Here is a 26,852-nt window from a genome sequence, read left to right as displayed (position 1 = left end):
CATTTTGATCATACTATTCATTCACCATTGCCAACAGTTTTTCTCAAGCTTTAGTAGGAATGCAAGCCTTGGAGTGCTGCAAAAATTCTGGCTGTCAGTTTCAGAAAAATAATGGGAGAAGGAAGGTGGGTAAAAATAAGTTCAAGGCCACACATCATTTTTTTTCTTTTAAAGGAAGTGTTAACCCTAAGTTTGCAACAACAGGATCACATACAGCATTTCAATTTTTGAAATTCTTCATTACTCACAATTTTTTCAAAATGGCAAAATATATTAAGCAAAATTCCAAAAAACGTAAATATCAAGCAACCCAAATGAAGCTTTTTATATATGCACAAGGCACTTAACACAAAATCTGTTGCAAGGGCTCCAACAATACCCTCACCGAAGCAGCCAGTGCCCCACGCAGAGAATCACCAAGCCCTTTCACTGTTAGAACGCAAAAGGCACAGAAAACAAAGATTTCAACCAAATATGGTTTGCTTCTAATCAAATTTTCAGCATGACCCTGTAAAAATAAGTTCACAAAAAACCAGCCAAGCATTACTTTTCTCCCGAAGTGCTTCTCGGATTATAAAACAGCTTTGAAAGTTCAGCCTGACAAAACAAATATGGTACTAGGAGGAGAGACCTGGAAGGCAACCACAAAAAGTCTCATTTAAATTCCTGGAAAGCAGGGCTTCTCCAAACACAGCTATTCAGCTCTCTTTGAAAGGCATCACTTGCTGCGAGCCACAAGTTTAACTTCACTCCGTGCCCCAGCACCGTCAAATCCGAAAGAAATGGGTGTTAACGTTGCTTACCCAAAAGAATGCATCAAATATCTTCTCTATACACGGTGAAAAGTACAACTTAAAAGTAAGAGTTTCTCCCGTGCAAGTGCATAAGAATTAACACCCGGGTATTTGGGATTCTAAGGATCCCTTCTGTCCCTAAACATTATAGCTACAGCAAACTAGAGATCAAGAGAACATACTTTAAGCTTTAAGAAGTGCAGTTTTGCATGGGGGTGGGGTCGAGGAAGGCAATTAAAAATCTCGATTCCCTCCCAGAGCCAAATTAAATAAAAGATCGCCGTTTTATTGACTGAACCGCAGGAGCACAACTGTGTCCGCCCGTCCCTAAAGCTCAAGTCCTCCCGTTTGCTTACCCTCTCGAAGAATGTCTTGCTTCTTCCCCCAAACCCTAAACGTCCACCCCCTACAAAGGTCTGGCTCCTGGTCGCCAAGCCCAACTCCCTACAGAGCAGCGCCCAGGCTTCGGCGACACTGAGGCAGACGTCGCCCCACCGCCCGATCCCCTGCCCTCCCAGACCAACCTTCTCCGGACGCCGCGCCTCCCAGCGTCCGACCCCGCGGTGCTCGGCGCTCCCCGGCCGCGCGGCGCTAGAGTCGGAGACGTGCGTGTCACATTTTATTCCCCGGCAGCCTCTCGGGCGCGCGCGCCACGCGCTCCCACACTCACTCGGCCGCCCGCGAGAGCCGGGACTTGGGGCCGGGGGCGCCCGACGCGCGCCGCGGAACTTGGGGTCTGCGGCCGCCGAGCGCGCGGCTCAGATCCTCCTGCTGGTGGCTGCCCCCTCCTCCGCGGAGCCACCTCCCCGCGCCACCTCGGGAGCCCAGAGCGACCCGCGTCCCGGGAGGCCTCGGGATCACCTCCCCCGGGCCAGAGCCGCTCGGCGCCGGGCGGCAGCTGCAGGCGCGGCGGGGGCTCGGCCTCGGGGCAGGCGAGGCGCTGCGCTCAGCCCCGCGCCGCGCGCCTCATTGTTCCCGGCAGCGCGGCGGCGGCGGCGGCGGCGGCGGCAGCGCGGGCGGCGGGAGGGACCGCGGCCCGGAGCCCCGGGGCTAGGCGGTGGCTCCCGGCCCCCGCGCTGAGCTTGCGCCGCGCCCCGCCCCTGGGCTCCGCGCCTCCCCTCCGCCCGCCTCGGGCCCCCCTCCCTCCGCCAGCGCCTCCGTCCTCCCCCTTCCCGGCCTCGGCTTACCTAGCGGCCGGGCGCCGGGCGCTGGGAAGTTGCACGGTCCGCTCCCTGCGCCTCCGGCCCGCCAGGCTGGGTGCACGGCTGGGCGCTCCCCGGCTTCGCACGGAAGCCTGCCTCTGGCAGAGAGCGACTGCAGACTTGGGCTGCGTGGGGCGGCGCGGGCGGCGCGGCTGCCTAAAAAGGCATGCCTCTCCCCGGCCGCCGCCTGCAGCCAGCCCTACTTCCTCCGAGGGTTACCTGCACCGGCCCCGCGCGGGCAGCCGGCGGGCACGCAGGTCCCGCGGGCGGCAGGGATGCAAGAACGTGAACAGGCTGTGAGTGGCGGGCTGGGGAGTCTGGGCGCCTGGCCCCGCGGAAGTGAGTCTTTGTGTACCCCGCTTGAACACACCCTCCCGCCGCGCCGCAAGCCGGGCTACCTGCGCAGGAGGCAGCGCCCGCGAGTCGGCCGGGTGGGGCGCCGGGGAGCGCAGCATCGTCTCCGTCCCGCTGGCTCCCTTTGTTCCTCCCGCGCGGTTCTCGCTCCCGGGAGCTTCTCCGGGGCGCCCTAGGGTCGGGGTTGGACTTGGGGACCAGACACCTTCCACTTGCGAAGGGCCGCCCACCAAGTCCGGGGAAGGAATTTCGTAGAGGCCCCCACCTACCCGCCCCTCCCCACCGCCCGCCCCTATCCCCGAGGGATGGGAAAGTTCTCGGGACGGTAGCGCCCGAGGCTGCTCGCTGAGCGCGTGGAGAACGGGCCGCGAGAGCGGGCGGCGACTGTGGGCCCAGCTGCTGGAGCCGGTGGGTGGGGACGCCGGGAGCCGCAGATCGGGTGTCCGTCTGCTCGCGTGCGGAATGTCCATTTGTCACCGCGGCCCTCTTACCCTTCCCGGGCGGCCGCAGCTGGTCCCGGGACCCGAGACCGCGCCGCCCTTTGTTTGCTGATAAACACGCTCCTTTGAACTTCAACGTGGCTCACCGAGTGCGTGCGGGTGGCGCTGGGTCTCCGCTCCCCCCTGGGTACTCTCCCTGACCGTGAGCGGCACAGGTGTGGGGGAGCCCCCAAGTAGAACTAGGTTGAGGTGGGTGATATTACCACATAGTGCCCACTAATCCCAAAAGGACAAGTTACCCGCTGTCCTCTCCATCCCATGTCCCTGCAAGAGCTAATAACATTTTGAAGACACAAAGCCTTCTAAATATACCATTTTAAAATTTGTATTACCTTCATTTAACTAATTAAGGCTTTTTAGAAAAAAACAATTACCCAAATACCCAATTCATGCAGTATTATCGAGTGCCTACTGTGTGCTGGGGACTCCCGGTTCAGCATCAGATATGTCAAGGTGAATAAAATCTCTTTCCAACCCTCAAAAGGCTTGCAGAAATTTACAGCATCACGGGGGTTCAACTAAAACTGACTGGGCAAAATGCATTGTACTCAATCAAAAGCATGGGTCAAAAAAAGCTTACTCAGTATTTCCCCAGTTATACTAATGGTTTCTGACACCTGGAATTGTCTAGAACTGCATGAAGGGATAATGTGTCACAGGATTTCACAACAACGACGACTATATTCCACTAATGTGAAATATTATAGTGAGGCTAAAAGTAAGTTAAAAAAAGGGGGGGGGACGATAGAGTCCAGGGGCTCGTGGGGGTGGGGGAAGGAAGTAATGTAAGGGGGAAAGTAGCCCCCTTATCAACTGAGAGGCCTTGAGCAGGTCACCAGCTGTGGACCTTGGTTTTCTCTTCTGTGTAAGGCATATCATAGTACCTACCTTCAAGGTTCCTTGTAGGAAGTAGAGATCAAGAGGTTAAAAGTGTCTCCCTTAGTGCCTGGAATCTGATGCTTAATAAATTGTAGTAATTAATAAATAATAGTGTTAAAACAATTCAATGGTGAAGTAAAAAAATAATTTGTATACACTTGTTGTAGCGTTTTTGTATTTTATATACTTCTTGTTTCTTTGCATGAATGCTGCAAAAATTGACATGTTGACTCCCTTAAAGAAATCTTAATGAGAAGTTAAATAAGAGTGGCCAAATAACAATTAACTTGATGCTTGTAGAAAAATTACCACCTGAAGGCAACTACGCAAATTACTGTTGTAAAATTTTAAGTGGATTGAGTTTATTATTTATGATTGGGGTGGTAAATGAAGTGGTACTGAAGTGGCTTAATCTATTGCTTCCTGAAGAAATCAGAAAGCCAGCTGATGTACATAAAGCTATCAATTGATGATTATTTCTGTCGAAGTGTAGTGATAAATAAAATATTTTGACATCCTTTAGTTTAATTGCTCAGAAGAACGCCAAATAGGAGCAGATTATTAATGTTTTTTATGAGTCTACCAATTTGTAAGACATTCCTGGACTGTTCTGGCACTTTAATACCCCTTTCCTTAAACAAAACAAACCATGACAAAAAAACCAAAATAGACTGACTCCTCCAAATAAGAAAATTCTTGCATCAGCAACCTGCTTGCTCTTATCCATTTGCTCATAATAACTTCAATTTCCTTTTCTGTTTTTAAACTCAGGTCTCCCCCACTGACCTATCCACTGTTGACCCATGATGGGCTATGTTTCACAGGAAACATTCCTTCTGTTTTCTGGAACTTGTTACTGGTTAGCAGTCAAATCAGGAGGCTCAGTGAATCTCCCAGCTGAGAAGCAGTTGACATGGGGTAGGAACTGAAAAGTAAATATTTCCTAACTGTACCATTGCTGAATCTGGGGTATTTGTTTTCGCTTAAGTACTGTTCATAGAAAATATTTCTCTCCTATTTATTTTGCCATTCAGTGGTAACAGTAAACCCACAGATCCTTTTACAGGTAGAGAAACTGAGGAGATATATATATACAATTTTTTTTTTTTTTTTGGACTCTAAGCGTTTTCTCTTCTGGTTCTGATTTACCTGTGATTGCCTTTCTGTACAATGCACTTAGTACCTCAGGGAGGAAAATCACCTATATATGTGTTCTTCATATTTAATCAGTGAAGCAAATCTGTATGTGGTCAGTGTAAAAAAATGAATTTCAGATATTCATTCGTTTGGAGCCCATTATACAATGCTAAGATCAGGAAGAAACATTTGTTTTCTAGCAAACCTATAGATTTTTTTTTAATTTAATTAATTTACTTTTTAGAAATGCTAATAAGGAAACAGAGGAGTATGAAGGAGAAACAACCTGGGTATTTGGAGGCATGTAGAGGTTAGAATCCTGGGCATGCAGGATACCCCCCCCCACACACACACACACACAACATTCCTTCAATATTTGCAGGTAGAGAGAAAAAAAAAATCTTTGCTAGCCTAAGAAAGATGTCTTTTCAGCATCAGATATAGAAGGGAGGACACAGATGCAATTGGTTGCCCATAGGCTTGCCCCATCCACAGTGCACACCACTTCCAGCCCATCCTTGGACTCCAGGCAAGGTGACTGAGCCGGCCTCAGGGCAGGGTCAAGGGGTCACAATCTGACCTCTCATAGCCATTCGGTGCCTTTCAGACAGAGCAGGATGAAAAATGTCAGGGTGGGAAAGTTTTCTTTTTCTAAACTTTTCCTTGCTATCTGTAGGACAGAACTGAAAGCCAGGGCTTGACTTCTGACCTTGTCACCTCAGTGAAGTTGGTTGAGCTTTCGGTACCTCAATTACCTCACCAACAAGACTGATTAACTCATTTCCCAGTTATCCACAAGAATCGGAGCTCACCTCACAAGCTTAGAAACATTCGCAATGGTACAGCACTTCACAGTTTATGTAAAGGATTTCCTGTCAGTTGTCTCATTGGATTTTCCACAACTGTGAATGATGAACGAGGGTATGAAGGCACACAGAGAGGTGGTCCTGTCACTTCATGATTCTGCGGTAATAAGAATACATAGTCACTAAAATTTTGGAGCTTATGTTCGAAGTTCTTTATAAGTATTAACTCATGTAATCCTTATAGCAAGGGTTTGAAAATCTTTCATTTTTAACCTTTTATTTTGAGAGAATTTCAGACTTACAGGAAAATTGTCTAAATAATACCTGCCCCCACCTTTCCCCACACAGTGCACTTTCCTGTGTTTGCTTCACCATCCCTTTACCTTCTGTTTGTTTCCCCTGAGCTGTTGATAAGTACATTGCATATATCATGGCTCTTTGACACCTAAATACTTCCCTTTATTTCTCTAACAACAGGGGCATTCTCTTACATAACCAGAGTGTAGCTATCATAATTAGGACAATAATATTGGTTATGCTGTTGTCTAATCTCAGACTTCACCCACATTTTGCCAGTTGTCCGCATAGGTCCTTTATAGCAGGTGAAGGGGTTCAGGACAGGCCCCCCACAAGAATGTGCTGCTTTGGCAAGTGGATTACTTTGAGCTGAAGACAATGGAGATCCTGCCCGCTTCAGAGAAACTTTGGCCCCTCCCTTAACTACACAGAAGAATCTAAATTGGAGGATGTTATCAGAATAAGAGTTATAGCAAAGGTAAGTTTTATCTGAGGGACCCATCTGTATGGCAGGGCGAATATGTAATTACCAAACATCTGTCCTTCTTATTGCCCTGTGAGGTACATTCCTTTCCTCTGAAGTCCCAGGCCCCTGCCCCCTCCTCCTGAGTTCAGAGGACATATATCCCTCATTTTGTTGCACTCTGTTTGGAACTTCTGTGTCTATGTGGATTCCCCATGCATACATCTATTAAATTTGATTTTCTCCTGTTAATCTGTTTCCCATCGATTTGATTTTTAGTCCAGCTAGAAGGACCTTGAAAGGAACAGGAAATTCTTACTCCCTGTGAAGGAGGTGAGGTATTCTTGCTCCCTGACACAGGGCATTAATGAATGGATGATGATGATGATGATGATGATGATGATGATGATAGTGCCCAGAATTCAATCCAGGATCATCTGTTATACTTAGTTATTATGTCTCTTTAGTCTCTTTAATCTGGAACTTTTCCTTAGAGTTTCTTTAACCTTAACATTTGCAGAGTTCGGACTGTTTATTTCCATAAATGTCCTCAATTTAGGCTTGTCTATTGTTTCCTCACAATTAAATTCAGATTAGATTCAGGGTATGTTTTTTTTTTTTTTTTTCCTTTTTGGCCAGGAGTACCAGAGTGTTACGTCTCTCTCAGAGCATCATTTCAAAGTTATGCATTCTGTGCCTTTGTTCCAATAGCGGTGGGCTTAACTTTCATTACTTGGCTAAGGTGATGCCTGCCACCTTTCTTTAGGAATGGTAACTTCATTCCTTCCTTTATAATTACACAGTAATTTGTGTGGAAATACTATGAGGCCATGTACATATTCTGTTTCTCTTCAAACTTGTATTCGCTAGCTTTAGCCACCATTCACGACTTTTACATGCAACGATGCGCCATTTTTTCTTTGCACTTAGTGGTTGGCATGCTGCCACAGGAAGAGCTTTCCTTTCCCCCATTTATTGATTTTATAACAAGCTTTTGATGTGAATATGTATGTCCCCCTTTTTCTAAAGAAAAGTAAATGACAAGTCACAGAGGGGAAGCTGATTGTCCTGGATCACACATCTAGTAATTGTCACTCAGGCAAGATAGCGTTTCTGAATCTCTTTCCTCATCTGTAAAATTAAAGCAATAATCCATGTTATAGGGTTGTGCAGAGAACTAAATGAGATGGTTACCTCAAAGTGCCTACCCCAACTGAACATATAGTAATTGTTTGATAAACAATAACTGTCACTAAAATGACGGGAGGACGCCCATTTTGTAGATAAGAAAATCTGGTTATAGAGGGCAAGAGAGGTGCGTGAATATTTGTTACCGATGAACATTCTGACCCTGAATCCATTTCTTCAGCAACTATTTTTTGAGCGCTAGCTATCCGCCAAGTTCGGTTCTAGGAGCTGCAGCTATAGAAGTCAACGACAGAACAGGTGGTTGTTCTCACTGTCTTCGGTTTTTTCCAGGGGAGAGTAAACATACAAACCAACAACAGCCAGATCATATATGACAACGAAACTCGGACTCAGTCAGCAGCAACCAAACCAGGAAGCCAACTTTGTACAACCCACCCCAAATAGTCAGTGTGTAGTAAACTGACAGCTTCTCCAAATTTTGTCCCCACTTACAATTTAAGACCATCTGTAGAAAGCCATCTATGCTTCCCTAACCGATCACATGGGATGTCCCATGTCTAGTTACCCCATGGTGACGGGCTGAATTATGTCCCCCCAAAATTCATATGTTGAAGCCCTAACACCCCGTACCTCAGTATTTAGGGTTAGAGCCTTTCAGGGGTGATAAAATTGAAACAAAGTCATTAGGGTGCCTCCTAATCCAATCCGACTGGTGTCGTTATAAGAAGAAGAGGTTTGGAGACACAGAGAGACACTGGGGTATCCTCACGGAGAAAAGACCATATGACAACACAGCCGGAAGCCAGCCACCTGCAGGCCAGGCAGAGAGGCCTCAAAGGAATCGCTACAACACCTTCATCTGGGACCCCCAGCCTCCAGAACTGTGAGAGAATTAACTTCTGTTGTTTCAACCACCCACTCTGTGGTATCTGGTTGTGGCAGCCCTAGCAGGCTAACACACTGCCTGCAGCTTCCCCACGCCAACAGTCGTGCTCAGGGCACACCTGAGACCATCCCTTTTTTTCTGTTATAAACCTTTCCCCCTCCTCTGCCTGCCTTTGAGTCTCTGCCAAGTGCATATGATGGTGGTTGACTCCCTTGCTAGAGCCAGCTCTGAATAAATAGCCTTGTGGGTTCTCATTTGGGTGGTCTTCATTGATTTCCACACAGGGAGAGGGAAGACCCATCAGCAAGTTGCCAGAAGGACACCTAATCCCACCCCCAGCCCTTGGCAGGATATGGAGGTGGACTAAGGCTAGTCAAAAAATTTCCTTTTTAAGCATAGTGATACAGGAACAAACCGCCCATATGTGATGTTTCTTTGATTACCTGTTCAAAGCCCTCTCTTCTAACAAACTAGCAATATAATTAATTAAAACCTACCTCAACTACTGGGTAATTTCCCCATTGATTAGCCTTGCAATTTGTTACACATCTCTCACAAAACATGAATCATTTTAGGGTGAAGCAGCCTGTCCTGACATACAATTACAACATAGGTGAAAACACCATTCCATTTCAGAGCCTAAATCCTACAGCAATTTACATTTTTTCCAGTCAATGCTAGAAATGGTACAAAATAGCTTCAGCTATAGAAACTAATGGATAATAATGGCACTAATTTAAGAGGCATCAGAAGCATGAATACAAAGTAGAAACTTTGGACCAAATTCTTCTTTTAAAAAACCTACCTGTTAGTTTTTCAAAAGAAGTGCTAAGTCGCCTGATATTTCTCGTTTGGTTCAAGTTATTCTCTCCAACATATTTCTCATCTAAATGCAATTTAAAAATCAATCCATGTTTCCCAAAGGAATTCTCACATGACCGGGATTGATTGTCAGTTATATATTAAATAGCACAATTTTAGATAGTCCTACATTTCTCAATTCAAAAATCAACAAAAGTAAAAAAGAATCACCAAAGCAAACTGTATCCTCTTACATGCAGGAAATAATTAAAAAAAAAAAAGATTTTTGACTGACTTGGCTAAAGGGAACCGATTATCCCATGATGTGTAAAAATATTAGAGGGACACAATCAAACTCCTTTGCCCTATTCGTTCAGTTGGAACTTATGGTGGCAGTATTGATGTGATAAACTTCTGAAAATGTTAGCACTTTTGAAATCTTAACTTCCTTCCTTCCTTCCTTCCTTCCTTCCTTCCTTCCTTCCTTCCTTCCTTCCTCCCTTTCTCTTCCTTTCCTTTCCTTCTTTTTTTCTCTCTCCCTTTCTTTCTTTCTTTCTTTCTTTCTTTCTTTCTTTCTTTCTTTCTTTCTTTCTTTCTTTCTTTCTTCTTTCGTTTACATGGGTTCTGGATGATACTCCTATCTATGGAATCAGTGAGATATGGTAAAAGCAAAAAAAATACACATTCATCATTTTACCTTTTTTCCCCTTGAGAATAACTTAAGAACAGTCTTGAAGGAAGAGTTCCCAAGACTTCAGCAGGGGTTGTCCTGGGGGAAGATGGGTTGCCTTCTACAGTCTTCTTCCTGAGTGAGGGAGCAGCCCCCCTCTAAGTGTGGCCAGGAGTCTGGGAACCTCAAGACCCTCTCAGAAAGGGCTCTTGAAGTCAAAACTATTTTCCTGATAGTATTGGATATTATTTTCCTTTTTCATTCTCATTCTGTCATGAGTGTGCAGTGGAGTTTTCTAGAGGCTGTGTGACATGGGATATTGCAACAGACTGATTGCAGAAGCAGCTCTGAGAATTCACCTGTATTTTCGGTCAGACATGAAAGCAGTTTGCAAAAGTGTGAAGCAATATGATTCTTCTTCCTAGGTTTTGTTCTGTTTTGTTTTGAGAAGTACAGTTTATTTTTCACAAAAGGTGATTTATATTAATATCTAATAGCTTTGTATTATTGCTATTTTTTAACTTTAAAAAATTCCAGTGTAAACGTACAGTGTTATATTAGTTTCAGAGATACAATAGAGTGATCAGCATTTCCATACACGGCTCAGTGCGCCTCATGATAAGTGTAGTCTTAATCTCCATCATCTACTTAACCCATCCCCCCCTCAGTGCTCCTCATGATAAGTGCAGTCTTAATCTTCATCATCTACTTAACCCATCCTCCCCCCCCCTTTTGGTAACTCTCAGCTTGTTCTCTATAGTTCTGAGAAACAAACTGAGGCTTCAGAGGGGAGGGGGTGGGGGAATGGGATAGGCTGGTGATAGGTAGTAAGGAGGGCACGTATTGCATGGTGCACTGGGTGTTATACGCAACTAATGAATCATCGAACTTTACATCAAAAAAAATAAAAATAAATAATTTTAAAAAAAGAGTCTGTTTTTTGGTTTGCCTCTTTTTTTCTTTGCTTGTTTTAGTTCTTAAATTCCACATATGAGTGAAAGCATATGATATTTGTCTTTTTCTGACTGATTTATTTTGCTTAGCATTATACTCTCTAGACCCATCCATGTTGTTACAAATGGCAAGATTTCCTTCTTTTTATGGCTGAGTAACATTCCTGTGTGTGTGTGTGTGTGTGTGTGTGTGTCTTCCTAATCTTCTCACCCACTCATCTATCCATGGGCACTTGTGCGGCTTCTACAATTTGGCTATTGTAAATAATGCTGCAATAAACATAGGGGTGCAGATACTTTTTCAAATTAGTATTTTCTTTGGGTAAATACCTAGTAGTGCAATAGCTGGGTGGTAGGGCAGTTCTATATTTTAACTCTTTGAGAAGCTCCAAACTGTCTTTCAGAGTGGCTGTACCAGTTTGCATTCTCATCAACAGCGTAAAAGGGTTCTTTTCCTCCACATGCTCGCCAACACTTGTTTCTTGGGTTTTTTTTTTTTTAATCATCTTAGTTATATTATTGTTACTTTTAAATCAATTCAATATTTTAAAATTTTGTTTTAATTTTGGTAAATCTGCAATAGCTGTAGCCCACATAAAGAAAAGGTCTTTGGGGTCTTCAGTCATTTTTAAGAATGGAAAGAATTCCTGAGATGAAAGAGTTGGAGAACCTCTAAGCTAGAGCGTTGGAGCACATTTGACCTTGAAAATGCTCTGACATGTGGCGAGGCCCAGCCTAGTAAACTTTGGGCTGGTCCCTCAGCACTTGCACGACGCAGTTCTCCAGCTACATCCCTCTTCCTAGCACGGCCCTTCCCTGGCCCCCTCCCCTCCGGGGTCTTCTGGCCCCTGGCCCTTTGCTCGCTTACATCCTAACCTATACATCTCAGTTTCAACCTCATTTTCTCAGGAAAAACTTACTGATAAAATAGAACTTCATGGCACAGAGTACTTTAATTCTGTTGCATGTATCAAAACTATAATCACATTCAAATACGACAAGCTTTTATCGAATGTCTTCTATACACCGGGGCCTGTTCTAGGTGCTGACACACATCAGTGAAAGACGTAAAAAAGAGTCCCAGGGCTTGAGGAGCTTATGTTCTGGTGCAGGATGGTAGGAGACAGGCAATAAGCAAATAAACACATCAATTCTATAGTATGCCAGATAACAGGAGCTCTAGAGAAAAATAAAACAGGGAAGGAATATGGAGGAACCTGGGAGTATGAGGGTTGCTATTTTTTTTTTTTTTAAAGATTTTATTTATTTATTCGACAGAGATAGAGACAGCCAGCGAGAGAGGGAACACAAGCAGGGGGAGTGGGAGAGGAAGAAGCAGGCTCATAGCAGAAGAGCCTGATGTGGGGCTTGATCCCAGATCGCCAGGATCACGCCCTGAGCCGAAGGCAGACGCTTAACCGCTGTGCCACCCAGGCGCCCCGAGGGTTGCTATTTTTAAAAGGCTGATCAGGAAAAGCCTCCCAGAGAAAGGTAAGGAGCAAACCTAACTGGAGAAGGCCCCAGAAGAGTAGAAGAGGAAAAAAACAAGTAGCTATGATAGTAGATGTTATTCACTTATTAAATATTATAAAGAAGTATACAGTTTTAAAATACAATTATCTAATTTCTGTGGAGTCTTTTTTCCCTGTTTGAATAAATAACAGCACGGATGTCATCTGTTGTGTTCAGTGCTCTGCAAATATCTGATAGGTTTAAGTTAATCAACAGAACAAAACTCTGCCTCGCCCTCACCCCAGTCCACCCTTCAGCCCCTCCCACTGTGGTTCCCCCTAACACAAGGCTGTCCCCTTGTTCCTGAAATCTGTTGCTCTTCCTGGAACCTCTGTGGGTCCTTCTCTTAATCCTTGCTATTTAACATTGACAGAAAAATGAAACAGTGACGGAGACCAGCAGTAGTGTTCAAGATTACTGGCATATGGACTAAACCTGAGTTTTAATTCATCCTTCTCATCTAACACTGGGGAAAAGAATTCCAAACTCAAGTCCGAATATAGCTTGGTGAATGGCCTCATCCTCCACCCAGTTACCCGAGCTAGGAAGCTGAAAGTTAAACAACATACACACCCCTTGATTGCTAATAAATAGTTAGCCTCTTCAACTCCTGAATTTGCAGCACCACTTAAAATGTTCCTTTCCTTTTCTGTTGCTTTGGGTCAGATTCTTATACTTTGGGTCAGATTCTTATGGTCTTGCACTGAAAAAGGTTTATAGTCTGGTCTTCCCACCTCTAATTTCTCCCCAATTCAATCCATCCTTCATAGCCACCATATTGTGGTCATATATGTATTTATATATATTTATTACATATAAATATACCTATTCATTTATAATATAATAGTTATAATTACATATTATATAAATAATGGTTTATTCATTTATTTATATCATATAGATTTTATATAATTTTATAATTTAGATTTATTTGCATACATAATATATACTTTCATATATATGTTTTTAAAATTGTATTTATTTATTTAAGAAAGAGAGAGTGAGTGGAGGTGGGGGGTGGGCAGAGACAGAGGGAGAGAGAGTCTCAAGGAGACTCCCTGCTGAGTGAGGAACCTCACACGGTACTCCATCCCACAACCATGAGCATGACCTGAGCTGAAACCAGGAGTCGGATGCTTAGCCAACTCAGCCTCCCAGGCACCCCCATATCTTCCTATAAATTAAATATGTATAATATATATGTGAGGGATTCCTGGGTGGCTCAGCTTGTTGGGCAACCGACCCTTGATTTTGGCCCAGGTCATGATCTCAGGGTTGTGAGATGAAGTCCCGTGTGGGGCTCCGTGCTGAGTGTGGAGTCTGCTTGAGATTTTTCTTTCTTCCTCTCCCTCCGTCCCTGCCCCTCCCTCCCTCCACTCACACACACACTCTCTCTTTCTTTGATATACATATATATATATATATATATATATATATATATATATATATATGCACACACACATGAATTCATCTGTCTCTATGCATAGCTATAGCTACATATCATTTAAACGTATCTATATACAGATTTGCCAATCTGCCCTCCCCTCTTTAACATCTTCTTTGGCTCTCTAATGCTTTGAGAATAACAGCTGAAGAGCTTAAAGTGGTGTTCATCGTCTTCCTCTGCTAGTTCAAATCTCATTTTCCAGCCTCATTTTCTATCATTTCTCATAAGTATGCAATTTTTATACACACTGGAAAAATAACCAAATTGGTTATTCCTGAAAAAAATACTCAATTTCACTGTGTCTTTAGTCTTTCTTTAATTAGACCCATGGTTCTCAAAATGTGTGCAGAGGTGCTCAGGATGCCACAGCAAACTCACTGAGATGCTGCAGACAATTTTAGCTTTTCAAGGGAAACACAGTGATACTTGATACCTGTAGGATAATGTGGTTTGGCAGTCTCGACATTAGATTGTGCTACATTGTTGTTGATGATATCACATCTCTTTGAAATTGTGTTTCCAGCACTTGTTGTGATTAAAAGTAAGTATCATGTAAAAACGAAGGTGGAACCAGAAACCAAAGCAGCAGGGTTCAATCTGATTCCAAGTTTGAGAAGTCGTGCAGTGCTCGGCAGGAACACACACTATTAAATAATTTTGGATATTTCAGAATGAAGTAAAAGTATATTTTTTCTTCCATTTATATGAATTGCTTTTCAAATAGCTATAGTGGATTCTTGTTATTTGTGGTAGTTATGTTCCAGAATGTTCCCGCAAACAGTGACTTTGCAAATAAGGAATCATTGCTCCAAGAAGAAATACAGGGTTGGTTGCTGCGAGCTCCTGACCACAACATGTTCATCAACTGATCAATTCATAGCCATGTTTACTAGAGTTTTTGTTTAAAGGCATCTTATGTAATACACATTGTTGAGTCCTTAACATTGAACTCACAGCTGGCAGCATTACAACACAGGCCTGAAGGGAGTTTATCTAACACACGTCATCTTGTCTCCATGACGTACCTCAGAACCTTCCTGTGCTGAGGAGCATTAGTGCTCTGCTTGGGCTGTTTTAAACAGCAATATCAGCAGCAAAAAGGCACAGAACTGTGAGAAATATGGCATGTAATAGACCACAATAAGGACCCTGTTTACAGTATGAGAGCTGAAACAAGAAGGCAGAGCGTCACTGGGAACATACTCACCAAATTTTGACTCAAAATTTTCAGTGCTCTGTGTATGTCTGCAAATGACCATGACAGGGCCATGAGCATCGATTTGGGGGTTGCAATTACATTTGAGCAAGCAGGCGAATTTGCAGATATGGAAGCCACAAGTTATGAGGATTGGATGTATTAAGATGTCAGACTGTATATACTTTGAAAGTCGTTTGTACCCAATTAATGAATACATGAATCGAAACTGTTGGACACTTCTTTTGGCCGAGAGGCATCTTGGGAAATTTCTGAGAGGCACCTGCGTGGATGAGTCGGTTGAACTGCTGGCTCGTGTTCCGGCTCTGGTCTTGATGCCAGGGTCCTGGGATGGAGCCCCATGTTGGGCTCTGTGCTCAGTGCAGTCTGCTTATTCCTCTCCCTCCCCCTCTGTTCCTCTCCCTGCATGGGTGCTCTTTCTCTCAAATAAATAAATAAAATCTTAAAAAATAAAAGAAAAAAATGAAAAATTTCTGAGACACTGTGGGCACTGTAAACTAAGAAAAAGAACCTTTGGTTTTTGTTTTTCTTTTCCCTCCTCAGGCTATTGACACTTGGTCTTCTTTCCCATGCCAACTTGGTGCTCCCTTCTTACCTGACTCCTCCCTGCCTGTAATTAGCATCAGTCACTTTCTCTTTTGGCTCTGATATCACAAGTGATAAGTGGCACCATGATGCCACTTATCACAGTACAAAGGATCCAGCTCTATCACAAGACTGGTAACTCTGAAATCTAGGAAAATATTTCATTCTTTGCCCACCTTTTTTCCACCTCAGGCTATAAAGTCCTGGTTCTGCCAACAGTAACAAATAGAATTTTGCAAGGTCTTTTTCTAGTTCTCCATTGCTAGACACTGTGAATTGTCTCACAGTCTTTCCCATTTTATTTTCAGTTTCCCTAGGTTTGAAGGAATGGAGGAAGGAAGGAGTAGTATCTTATTTGTGCTCAAAAATAAATCTTTTCTGTGTTTCAACCCTTGCCGAGCACTAGCTACTCAAGCAGCTGGTGCCAACACAGCACCATGGCAGCACCCTTCCTTGTCTTGGGGACTTCACCCTTCTTCTCCGCAAACGATGCCATTGTCATGGGAACAAGAGAGTATATTGGCCTCTCTCTAACCTTGGGATAGGAAATTTCTCTGTTTTAAAAAAGGTTCATCAAAAGATATTATTAAGAGAATGAAAGGGAAATTCACGAATTGGGAGAAGACACTTGCAACACTTGCTAATCAGCAAGAAATAGATAGGCACCTTGTAGAAAATAAAAGAGAGACTTGAACAGGTGCTTCTTCAAACAGGACATATAAATGGGCAGTAAATCTGAAAATGTGTTCAACTTCCACAGTAATCCGAGAAATGCAGCTTAAATCTGTAATTATTCCCAGAATAACTAACATTAGTAAAAGACCGACAATACCAATAATAAAAAGAGAATTTGTGTTGCAGTATCATTCCTATTACCCCAATTTGAAAGCACTCCAAAGTCCTTCAAGCATAAAACATACATGAATTATGGTCTATTCACTGTGGAGTATTATACAGTAATGAAATCGAACAAACTGTGGCAACGTGCAGCAACATGGCCGAGTCTCACAAACACAGTGTTGAGTGGAATTGTTCAGAAACAAAAGCATACGTGGTATTTGAGGATGGCTCTACCATTTTCCATTCCCACCAGCAATGTGTGAGGGACCCAGTTGATCCAGATTTTCTACATCCTTTCCAGCATTTGGGATTGTCACCATTTTTTAATTTTTAATTTTAGTTGTTCTAATACACGTGTGGGGATATCACACCCTGGCCTTAATTTGCATTTTCCTGATGGTTAATGATCTTGGACACCTCTTTGCGTGCCTGTTTGCCATCTGTCTTCCTCTTCATGTCTTTATCCATGTTCTACTCAGATTGTTTATGTTTTCAGTGTTGATTTTTGAGAGTTCTTTGCACAGTCTGGATGAGTCCTTTGTCATGCACGTGATGCAGATACTACCTTATCTTTCTGTCATCTTCACAGGGCCCATTGCAGAGCAAAAGTTTGAAATTTTGATTTACTTAAATGTATCATTTTTATCTTCGATAGATCATGTTTTTAGTGTCACACATTAGAACTTTTCACTGAGCCCTAGGTCCTGAAAGTTTTTACCTACATTTCTTCTAAAAGTTTAATAATCTTATGGTTTACACTTAAATCTATTTTAATTTTTGTATAAAGCATGAGGTGGGTCTACGTTCATGTTTTTGCCCATATATACCCAATTACTCCAGCACCATTTGTGGAAAGACTACTCCCCTCTCCTATCGAATTTTTTTCACATCTTTGTCAAATATTCATTGGTCGTAATTGTATAGAGCTATTTCTGGGCTATCAGATCTGAACTATGGACCTATGTGTCTTTATCAACTGCAATACCACTTTATTCTGATTACTGTATTACGTAATAAGTCTTGACCTTGGGTTGAGTGATTCCTCCAAAGGAATTTTTCACCTTCAGAATTATTTTAGCTAATCTAGTTACTTTACCCTCCCACATAAATTTTAGAATAATCTTGCTTATATAGTAAAAATTCTTCCTGAAATTTTGACGGGAATTTTGTTAAAATGGTGTATCAATTTGGGAGGAATTGACTTCTTTAATATGTCGAGACATCCATGAATCGATGAATCTGATATGTCTCTCCATTTATTTATATCTTCTTTTGATTTCCTTAATAAACATTTTGTAGTTTTAAGTAAAAACGTTGCTAGATTTATTCTTCAGAAATTCATTTTTTAAATATCAGTTTCCATGTGTTCATTGCTAGGATATAGAAATATAACAGAGTTTTGAATGTTGATCTTGTCTATGCTAGTGTATATATTCAGGGTTATAAATTTCACTCTTGCCACTGCTTTAGCTGCATGCCATGAATTTTGATATGCTGTGGATTCATTTTCATTCAGTTCAGCATATTTTTTATTTGAGATTTCCTCTTTGACTAATGGATTATTTAGAAATATGTTGTTTAGTTTCTATGTTTTGGTGATCTCTCTGTTATCCTCCTATTATTGATTTCTGGTTTGATCCCATTGCAATCAGAGAACCTGGTCTTCATGATTTTAATTCTTTTAGGTTTGTTGCCATTGGTTTTATATTCTAGGATACGGTATAACTTGGTATATGTTCCTTGGATGTTTGAAAATAATGTTTTCTGTTATTTTAGGTAAAGTGTTCTAGAATATCAATTAGGTTCGGTTGGTTGATGAAGTAGTTGAGTTCTGCAGTGTCCTTGCTGACTTTCTCTTTAGCTGTTCTGTCAATTCGAGGGAGAGGTGTTGAAGTTTCCAACTATTATTGTAGATTTCTCTGTTTCTCCTTTCAGTTACATTCACACATGTTGTATAGCTCTGTTGTTTGGTTCACATGCCTTTAGGATTGTTCTGTCTTCTTGATGGATTGAACTTGTTATTATTATGTGATGTCCCTCTCAGTCTCTGATAATTTTCTTTGCTTTGAAAGCCATCTTATCTGATATTAATATAGCCACCTTTCCTTTCTTTTGATTAATATTTGTATAGTATTTAATATTTCATCCTTTTACTTTTAAACTGTGTATGTCATTATATTTGAAGTGAATTTCTTGAAGAAAACATATTCTTGGGTAATGTTTTAATCCACTCTGCCAATCTCTGATTTTTAAAAGTCATTTACATTTAATGAAATTACTACATGTTAAAACCTAAGTCTGACATTTTATATTTTGTTTTCTATTGGCTATCTCTGTTTTTCACTTCTGGTTCTCTTTTCTTACTTCCTGTGAGCTACCAACACTTTTTTAGATTTCTATTTTCATTTGTGTATAGTGTTTTTGAGTGTATCTCATTTATAACTTATTTAGTAGTTGCTTTAGATGTTATATTACAGTTACACACATCAAATTCTACTGATATCAGTATTTTATTAGTGTAAGTGAAGTGTAGAAACAACTTCCCTTTACATCCATATATTCCCCCATTTATAATTGTCTTAAATATTTCCTCTACATCTATTGCAAACCACACTAGGCAGTGTTATAATTTTTGCCTCTCCTATCAAACATAATTTAGAAACCTCAAGAGGAGAGAGAAATTCTATTGTAGTTACCCAAATTTACTCTTACTGTTTTCTTTTATCTGTCCTGATGGTCAAGATTCTTTCATTCATTTGTTTGTTTAAATAATTTCCTTTCCATTTGGAGAACTTTAGTTAGCATTTTTTTTTTTTCAGGGTAAGTATGCTGGTGACACATTTTCTTAACCTTCATTTATTTGAGAATGTCTGGGTATCCCCTTCATTCCTGAAGAATAGTTTCACTAGATATAGAATTATGGGCTGACAGTTCCTTTTTTAAAAGCATTCGAAAAATTGTTGTGTCATGTCCTCTGACCTCCATGGTTTCTGATCAGAAATTCTGTCATCTGAAAAAAAAAAAAAAAAAGAAAAGAAATTCTGTCATTTGAATTGTTTGCCCCCTGTTGGTAATGTCATTTCTCTCTGACTGCTTATAAGGTTTCTTTTTTTTTTTCTTCTTTTTGAGTTTTCAAAAGTTTGCCTATATATCTTAGCATGGATTTCTTTGGTTTTATTCTGTTTGGAGATTGCTCACTTCTTAAATTGTAGGTTTGTACTTTTGCCAAATTTAGCAAGTTTTCAGTCATTATTTCTTTGAATATTTTTCCATTCCCATCCCTTTTCTGATCTCCTTCTGGGATTTTAATGACATAAATGTTTGATCTTTTGTTATAATACCACCTGTGCCTGAGACTGTTCAATCTTTTTTTGGGGGGGGGAGGGGTGTTTTTTCTCTGTGTTGCAGATTTGATAATCTTTACTGTTCTATCTTAAATTCACTTATTCTTTCTTCTTTCCTCTCCATTTTATTATTGAGCCCATGACTGAGCTTTTCATTTTGACTTATAGTTTTTAGTTCTAAACTTTTTATTTGGTTCTTCTCATATCCTCCAGTTATTTTCCAAGATTTTCTGTTTTAACTCTGTTTCAAGTTTTCATATTTGATCATTGAAGCATTTTTATGATGGCTACTTTAAACACTTGTCAGGTAATTTGAACATCTGTGTCATCTTGCTGTTGCTGTCTATTGATTTTCTTTTCTCATTTAGTTTAAGATAATCCTAATGTTTTATATGACAAATGATTTTTCTCTTGAAACCTAGATATTTTGAATATTATAGGAGTCAGCATCTTACTTAACTCTTGCATTTTAGAAAGGCTCTTCTGACACTACTTCTGTGGGGGAAAGGGGGTGCCACCTTGTTACTCTCAGGTGGCAATAAAAATCTCAGTTCTCCACTTGACCTCTGTAGGGACAGGTGGGACTCCTTGGTATTGCTGGGTTGGGGGTAGGTGCCCCCTAGGCCTCTGCTGATACCACCTTGGCACCTGGCATACTTTCTTTTCTTCACATAGTAACAATGATAGATCTAAAAGTAGTCTCTGTCAACAATCAAATCATAAGCCATAAAGGAAACTATGTATTTAGATTTGATAACTGTTCTGGCTGGTTCGTTTCGAGAGGATACGATAGCACTCTTGGCAGGAAAGGCCTTTGTGAATGCAAAACCAGCAGTCATTTAGGCAGAGGAAAGTTCTAGTTGTAGCTAACTTTGTCAATTGTTTTAGTTTGGTTTTCCCAGAAGCAGACTTTGAGATAAGTGCAAGTTTGTTTGAAGGTGCTCCCAGGAAACATCAGTAGGAGGAAGAGTGGGGGAAAGAAGGACTGTAAGTGGAGGCAGCCAATAAAGTCTACCTTGTGAAGCAAATAACCAGCGTGGGCACTCAGAGCTCAGTCCTGCTGGGGTGCTGTGGGCACCAGCATAATATGCCTAACTCAGAGTATGATGGAGCTGGGCTTGTATACGTTAGTTCCTGTCAGTCTCCGCTCAAGAGCTGCCTGGAGTGTGGGAGGGGGTGGCAGGGGGTGTTCATTTTTTGATGCTGGCTAAAAGGACTCCAGCTGTCACAGAAAGTCCCCAGGCACAGAGATTAAATGATGGCAGTTGGAAGTCAGCCTGGTGCACTAGTGTGACAAGGCTTGATGGAGAATGGCAGAGCACCAACAGTATCAGCAACACTAACTAAGCAGTTAACTAGAAGTTACCTGTAATTCTCCACTAGCACATTTTGGTACCTGGATGAAAAACAACAACAACAATAACAACAACAAAAAAATGGGTCCTTTAGCTGGAGACTTCTCTCCATGCTTTTTTCTTTATAGGTTGCAGGAATACTGTTTAGGAGGGGAGCTTATCGTCCTTGTACTTGTTTCATCAACTTCACTGTTTTTTTTAAAGAACTGTCTGTATTCCAGCCTTCTTGAAAAGCAGTCGTCAGTGTTCTCTAGTGACTGTTAGTCTCATCTCGCTAAGATAGTTTTGGGCAAATCCAGGATGAGAGGTTAGCAATTGAATGTGGTACCACTGCAGCTTGAGTTACATTAACAGGGGAATGAATGAGCTTCTGATGGGCAATTCTGGCATCTGAGCCATAGAGGCTGCCTATGGTAGAGTGGAAGGGGAATGCCAGCTGCCCTTTTCTCAGGCCTTGCTAAGACACAACAGCAACTACACTTGGGTTGCTACCTACAGCTCTTCTGGAAACATTTCACCTCTGGCTTCAGCCTAAGGACAAGGAGCACCTCTCTGAAGGTTTGATTTGGCAAGGGAGCCATGTGAATGAGTAAATTAACATGAGGCCTGGTATTCTAATGCAGATGCCTGGGAGGAAGAGGTCTGCCATTTCCTGAGCCACTAAATGTTTTTTCGGGAAAATAATTTACTACTTTGGTTCTTCATCTGTTAGGAAATTAGAAATAATATTGAACTATCTCAGTGGGGCATTGTAAGATTCAGTTGAAAATATAATAGTTTAATTTTCCCTATAATCACATAGGAAGCTTTCCTTGCTGGGACCCTAAGATGCTTTCTAAGAAGGAAGTGTCACTTCTGCTCTCTGGCTGCTTGGAGCCTTAGAGAAATGTAAAAATATGAAGAAAGCAATTTAAATGTATGGAGGAGACCATATCCCTTATTTCCTGAAGGATAATGGCAATTTTATCCTTTCTTCATGTTTTTATCTAGACTCAAAATGTAAGAATATGGAATCAAACAATGAAAACCCTCTTAAATGCCTTAAATGTACCTGTCAAAATACTCACACAGTTAGAAACATCCCACCCCACATAAGAAATATGAAATTTATTTGAAGATAAAGATTCCCTTTTGAATGATTTTTCTCTGCCACATCTAGTGGCAGTCAAAAATGACATTGCTTTTGACTTAAGAAATAGGATTCAAAGCTGGTCTGTGAAATCATGCCAGAACTTTCCCCAAGTTTGGCTTAGCTTGAAAGAAAATATTTTTGGATGAACCCCAAAGCATTTTGTTTAATATTCTTTTAATGTCAGACCAAGAATTAACATGAACAAGAAATTGGTTTTAGGTGTATACCTCTTATAGCCAAAGTTTTGAATGAGTCAGCACACTATGTTTTTTATTTAGCATTTGTATTAATTTCTTAGGTCTCCTGTAGCAAATTACCATAAACATGGTGGGTTACAACAAAAGAAATGTATTCTTGCACAGTTTTGGAGGCCGGAAGCCAAGAACTGAGGTTTTGGTAGGGTTGTCTTCCTGCTGAAGGTTCTAGGGGAGAATCCTTCCTCACGTCTCCCAGCTTCTGGTGGCTCTAGGCTTTCTTTGTTTGTGGCTGCATCACCTCAATCTCTGCCTCCACCTACACATGGCCTTATCCCCTGTGTGTCTCCTGTATGACGCTGGTCATTGGATTTAGGTCCCACCCAGAGAATCCAGGATGATCTTCTCTGAAGATCCTTAACTTAATTACATCTGCAAAGACCTTTTTTCCACTTTAAGTCACATTTGTAATTTGGGGGGCTTAGGACTTGGACACATCCTTTTAGGAACTACTAAATAATCCATTACGGTATCTCTTTTTTAATTTTTAATTTTTTTTACATAAACTCTACGGCCAACATGGGGCTCGAACTCATGATGAGCCTGAGATCAAGAGTCACACGGTCTACCGACTGAGCCAGCAGGTACCTTAGTATCTCTTTGTTTAAAAATGTTTTTCATGGGATTAAAATTGTAGTAAAATTAGGACTATCTCAGGAAAGCAAATACATTTCATTCTTTATTCATAGTTTCCTTTCTAGCATTTCAGCTCTTTGAGAAGACAAAATTACTTAAAGGTTTACAAATCCACTTAAAGGTTTACAAATCCCTCTAAAGGTCTCAAAATGCCTGCCATTCTCTGTTAGTACAAGAAAGATTCTCTACAAGGTGACAGGGCTTCAAGAATTGAACCACTTCACTTTCAGTCAGCTCCATGATCTCAGAGGTCAGAGACCTTTGGTCACCTCCCTCAGACCAGTCAGGAGGAAGGACTCTGATTAGCATGGCTGGGGTCATGTGACTACCACCCCCCCCCAACCTCTGCAAGGGAGTAGGAAGTGAGCAAGGCCACTAAACAAGGAAAAGCATGACATTTCCGCAATTTCTGAAAACAGTTCTCGGTTAGAGATTCTAGTGGAAGGGGATGGTTACTAGAGAAAGAGTGAGAGAATATTTCTTTAGCTGATCCAAAACCAACTTTCAAAATTGATCTGCTCCCCATTTCCACATATTTCCTTGGTATGTCTAGACAGCCTGACAAGTAATTTCTTTTTATGACCGTAGACACCCCAGGCCACCTGGGGTTGCTATCACTTCATGCTCAAATGGGTTAACGCTGATGCCATGCACACAAACAAACTTTTGATGATTGGGCTTCCCATGTAGCTTGCCTACTGGGAGAGAATTCAACAGCAGGGCTGAAATAATTTTATGGTCTGCTTGACTGTAAATGTAAGAACTGGCCTTCTGGTTGCATACTTCTGTATCTTGTGAGCTTTCCAAGGGAGAACCAACATTTCCAGTTCTGGTCAAATTTCAGGAGTCATGCTTTTCACTTCCATTTACAATTCTTGAGGATTAATTTAATTTGAGTGCTTCCTGGTTCTATCAAAGATGGCTAAGAGTTTAGAGTCAGACTTTATAGACACAGCTGCTCTGGGTCAACTCCTGTACCCATTAACAGTGATGGTGGGGGGTAGTTTATTGTGGGGTCGGAAAATATCTTAAAAGGGGTCTCTTTTACCCCCATATCCCTATTTTCTATGCTTATGAACATTCCTTTTTCAAAAGAAGTATATGAAAGTACTGTTTTAATACCTAAAGGGGAAAATGGCCTGAAGTATTTTTTTTATTATGGTCAGTTAGCCAACATATAGTACATCATTAATTTTTGATGTTGTGTCCAATGATTCGTCAGTTGCTTATAACACCCAGTGCTCATCACAACATGTGCCCTCCTTAATATCCATCACCCAGCTACCCCATCCCCCCATCCCCCTCCCTTCTGTAACCTCAGTTTGTTTCCCGGAATCCAGAGTCTCTCAGGGCCTGAAATATCTTAAAAAGTGGATTGTTAAAAAATTCGGTGGCTCCTGATACATTTTACCTCTGAAAAATTTGTGCAATGAATATGTTATGATTGTTAATATAACATTTTATCATCATTATGTATTCATATACAATGTTTCTTCCGCTTCACAGTAAATTTTGTGAGGATTGTGAGGGTTGTGTCTTAATAATATCTGTTTTTAGTTTCTGGCACACACAAAACTCAGCTAAGTTTGCTAAGTTTGTTACTCCAGATAATTGGTAAGTGGTGCCCAGCAGAACTTTCTGTGAAGATGGAATTATCCTCTATGTGTGCGGCCTGACATGCTGGAGACCAGACATTGGTGGCTACTGAATATTAGGGAAATGGCCAGTGTGATTATGGAAGTAAACTTTTCCTTTTATTTATTCTTAATTAATATAAATTGAAATTGAAATGACCACATACTGGGGTGCCTGGGTGGCTCAGTTGGTTAAGTGTCTGACTCTTGAGTTTGGCTCAGCTTGTGATCTCAGGGTCATGAGATTGAGCCCCACGTTGGACTCTGCACTCAACATGGAGTCTGCTTGAGATTCTCTCTCGCTATCAAATAAATAAATTAATTATTTAAAAAATATTTAAAAAAAGAATAGTCACATATAAAATAAGAAGGAAAGAGGATATTAATGAATAATAAAAGCAATTAGAAAAATAATTCATTTTTATACTTTGTGGCAGAGATGATAGGCTCTTAATCCCAAACTAGTTGCTCTAATATCCCACGTGCTTATTTCTTGCTAACTCTAATTTTGTTCAGCTGTCGAGAGGTCCTGTGCTTCCAGGACTCTTCTCTAGCCCCAGGAATATAGATCTTAATTGATCTAATCCAGAGGTTCTTAACTTTGATAGCACAATAGAATCTCTTGGGGGACTTTATGCAAAGCCAATGAAACTAGAATCACTGGGGATGAGACTCAGACATCAGTATTTTGTAAAGTTCCCCAGGTATATGCCAATTTTATGTGTCAACTCAGAGGGTGTTTTTCAATAAGATTAACATTTACACTGATAAACTTCAAATAAGCAGATTGCTCTCCATTATGTGGGTGGGCCTCACCAATTGGTTGAAGGGCCAAAAAAACAAAAACAAAAACCAATAACAACAAAAAACTGGCTTCCCAAGCAAGAGAAAATTCTCCAGAAGACTGCCTTCAAATAAGAGCTGCACCATTCGTCTTTCTAGGTTTCTAGTCTGCCAGCCCACACTGCAGAGTTTGAATTTCCAGCCTGCAAAATCTCATGAGTCAGTTGCAATTTCATGCAAATCACATCCTTTTGGTGCTGTATCTCTGGAGAACACTGACTAATACAGATTTTGGTATTGAGAGGTTTTAGAGGAACAGATTCTTAAGGATAAATCTTCAGAATTTATTCTGGGTTTTCTGGAATTAGCTCTGTAATCTGATTAGATTTAAAGACAATGCTGACTTGATTTCAAGTACTAAAGAGAGCACAAAGTCCATGACGGTAGAGACACTCAAAATATCACCACTGGGTACTTCTAATCAAGCAGTTGTAAGAATGAAGGATCTGGGTGACCATGCATATGTTATTTTCAAACATTTTCTTTCATCAAATGAATTAGTATAATGATAAAGGCTGGTTGCTCCTAGTATTGCTGGACAAAGTGAGAAGAGAAAAAGATGAGCCCCAGGACTTGGATCCCAGCTTAAGCATGGTATCAATGACCCAAGAGCTTCCATGTCTTTGCTGAAGGAGGAAAGTTACTTCTTATAACCACTGGGCAGAGATCGCTGTAAACCAAACCCAGAATTTCATTGTGCAAGTTTTCTGAGTTACAAAACCTTGCAGGATGTCTAAGGTTAAAGTGAGGGCATTAATTGAGAAGGAACAAGATCCTAAAAGTTGGAATGGGGATATGTGAGAAGACCCAAATGAAGCTGGAGACCTTGAGCCCTTAAATTCTGGCGAATCTTCTTTGTCAGTAGAAGCAGGCTCTCCATCTTCACCTGAGGGGATTGACCTTGCATTGCCCAAGGACACTGCATTCACTTCCCTTAAGACAGTTGCCATCCAAGATGCTGCTGATTCTCCTCAGGACCCACTTTAGCACCCTCTATGCTTTTAGACCTATACCTAGACTCGAGTTGCAGCAGGCCTCTGAAGGTGAAGTACAAAGTGTAACCCATGGGAAGGTGTGCTGTCCTCTAAAGATTGAATTATCTAATTTATGCAGATGCAAAATCCAAGGAATATGTGTGGGGATGGATATGATGTGGGATAATA

The 26,852-nt window shown here is 41.4% G+C and overlaps 1 protein-coding gene and 1 pseudogene across 4 annotated transcripts in view; one reads left to right on the top strand and one right to left on the bottom strand.

Annotated features, from left to right (window-relative positions):
• ST6GAL2 (ST6 beta-galactoside alpha-2,6-sialyltransferase 2) overlaps positions 1 to 2,596 on the bottom strand; it is a 76,741-nt gene extending 74,145 nt beyond the window's left edge. For 2 of the 4 annotated variants that reach the window (XM_045771610.2, XM_045771615.2), the window contains exon 1: positions 1,319 to 1,763. The gene's annotated coding sequence lies outside the window, so the exon portion shown is untranslated. The other 2 variants (XM_045771617.2, XM_045771616.2) reach the window with 2 other exon arrangements.
• Positions 812 to 1,848, top strand: LOC148109617 (uncharacterized; annotated as a pseudogene).
• Positions 2,597 to 26,852: the final 24,256 nt, after the last annotated feature.

Source organism: Ursus americanus, chromosome 7, assembly GCF_024610735.1.
Source record: "Ursus americanus isolate L20-20 chromosome 7, mUrsAme1.1.p, whole genome shotgun sequence".
NCBI classification, from domain to species: domain Eukaryota; kingdom Metazoa; phylum Chordata; class Mammalia; order Carnivora; family Ursidae; genus Ursus; species Ursus americanus.
Note: the sequence above shows the minus strand (reverse complement) of the source record. Positions and strands in the feature narration are given on the sequence as shown.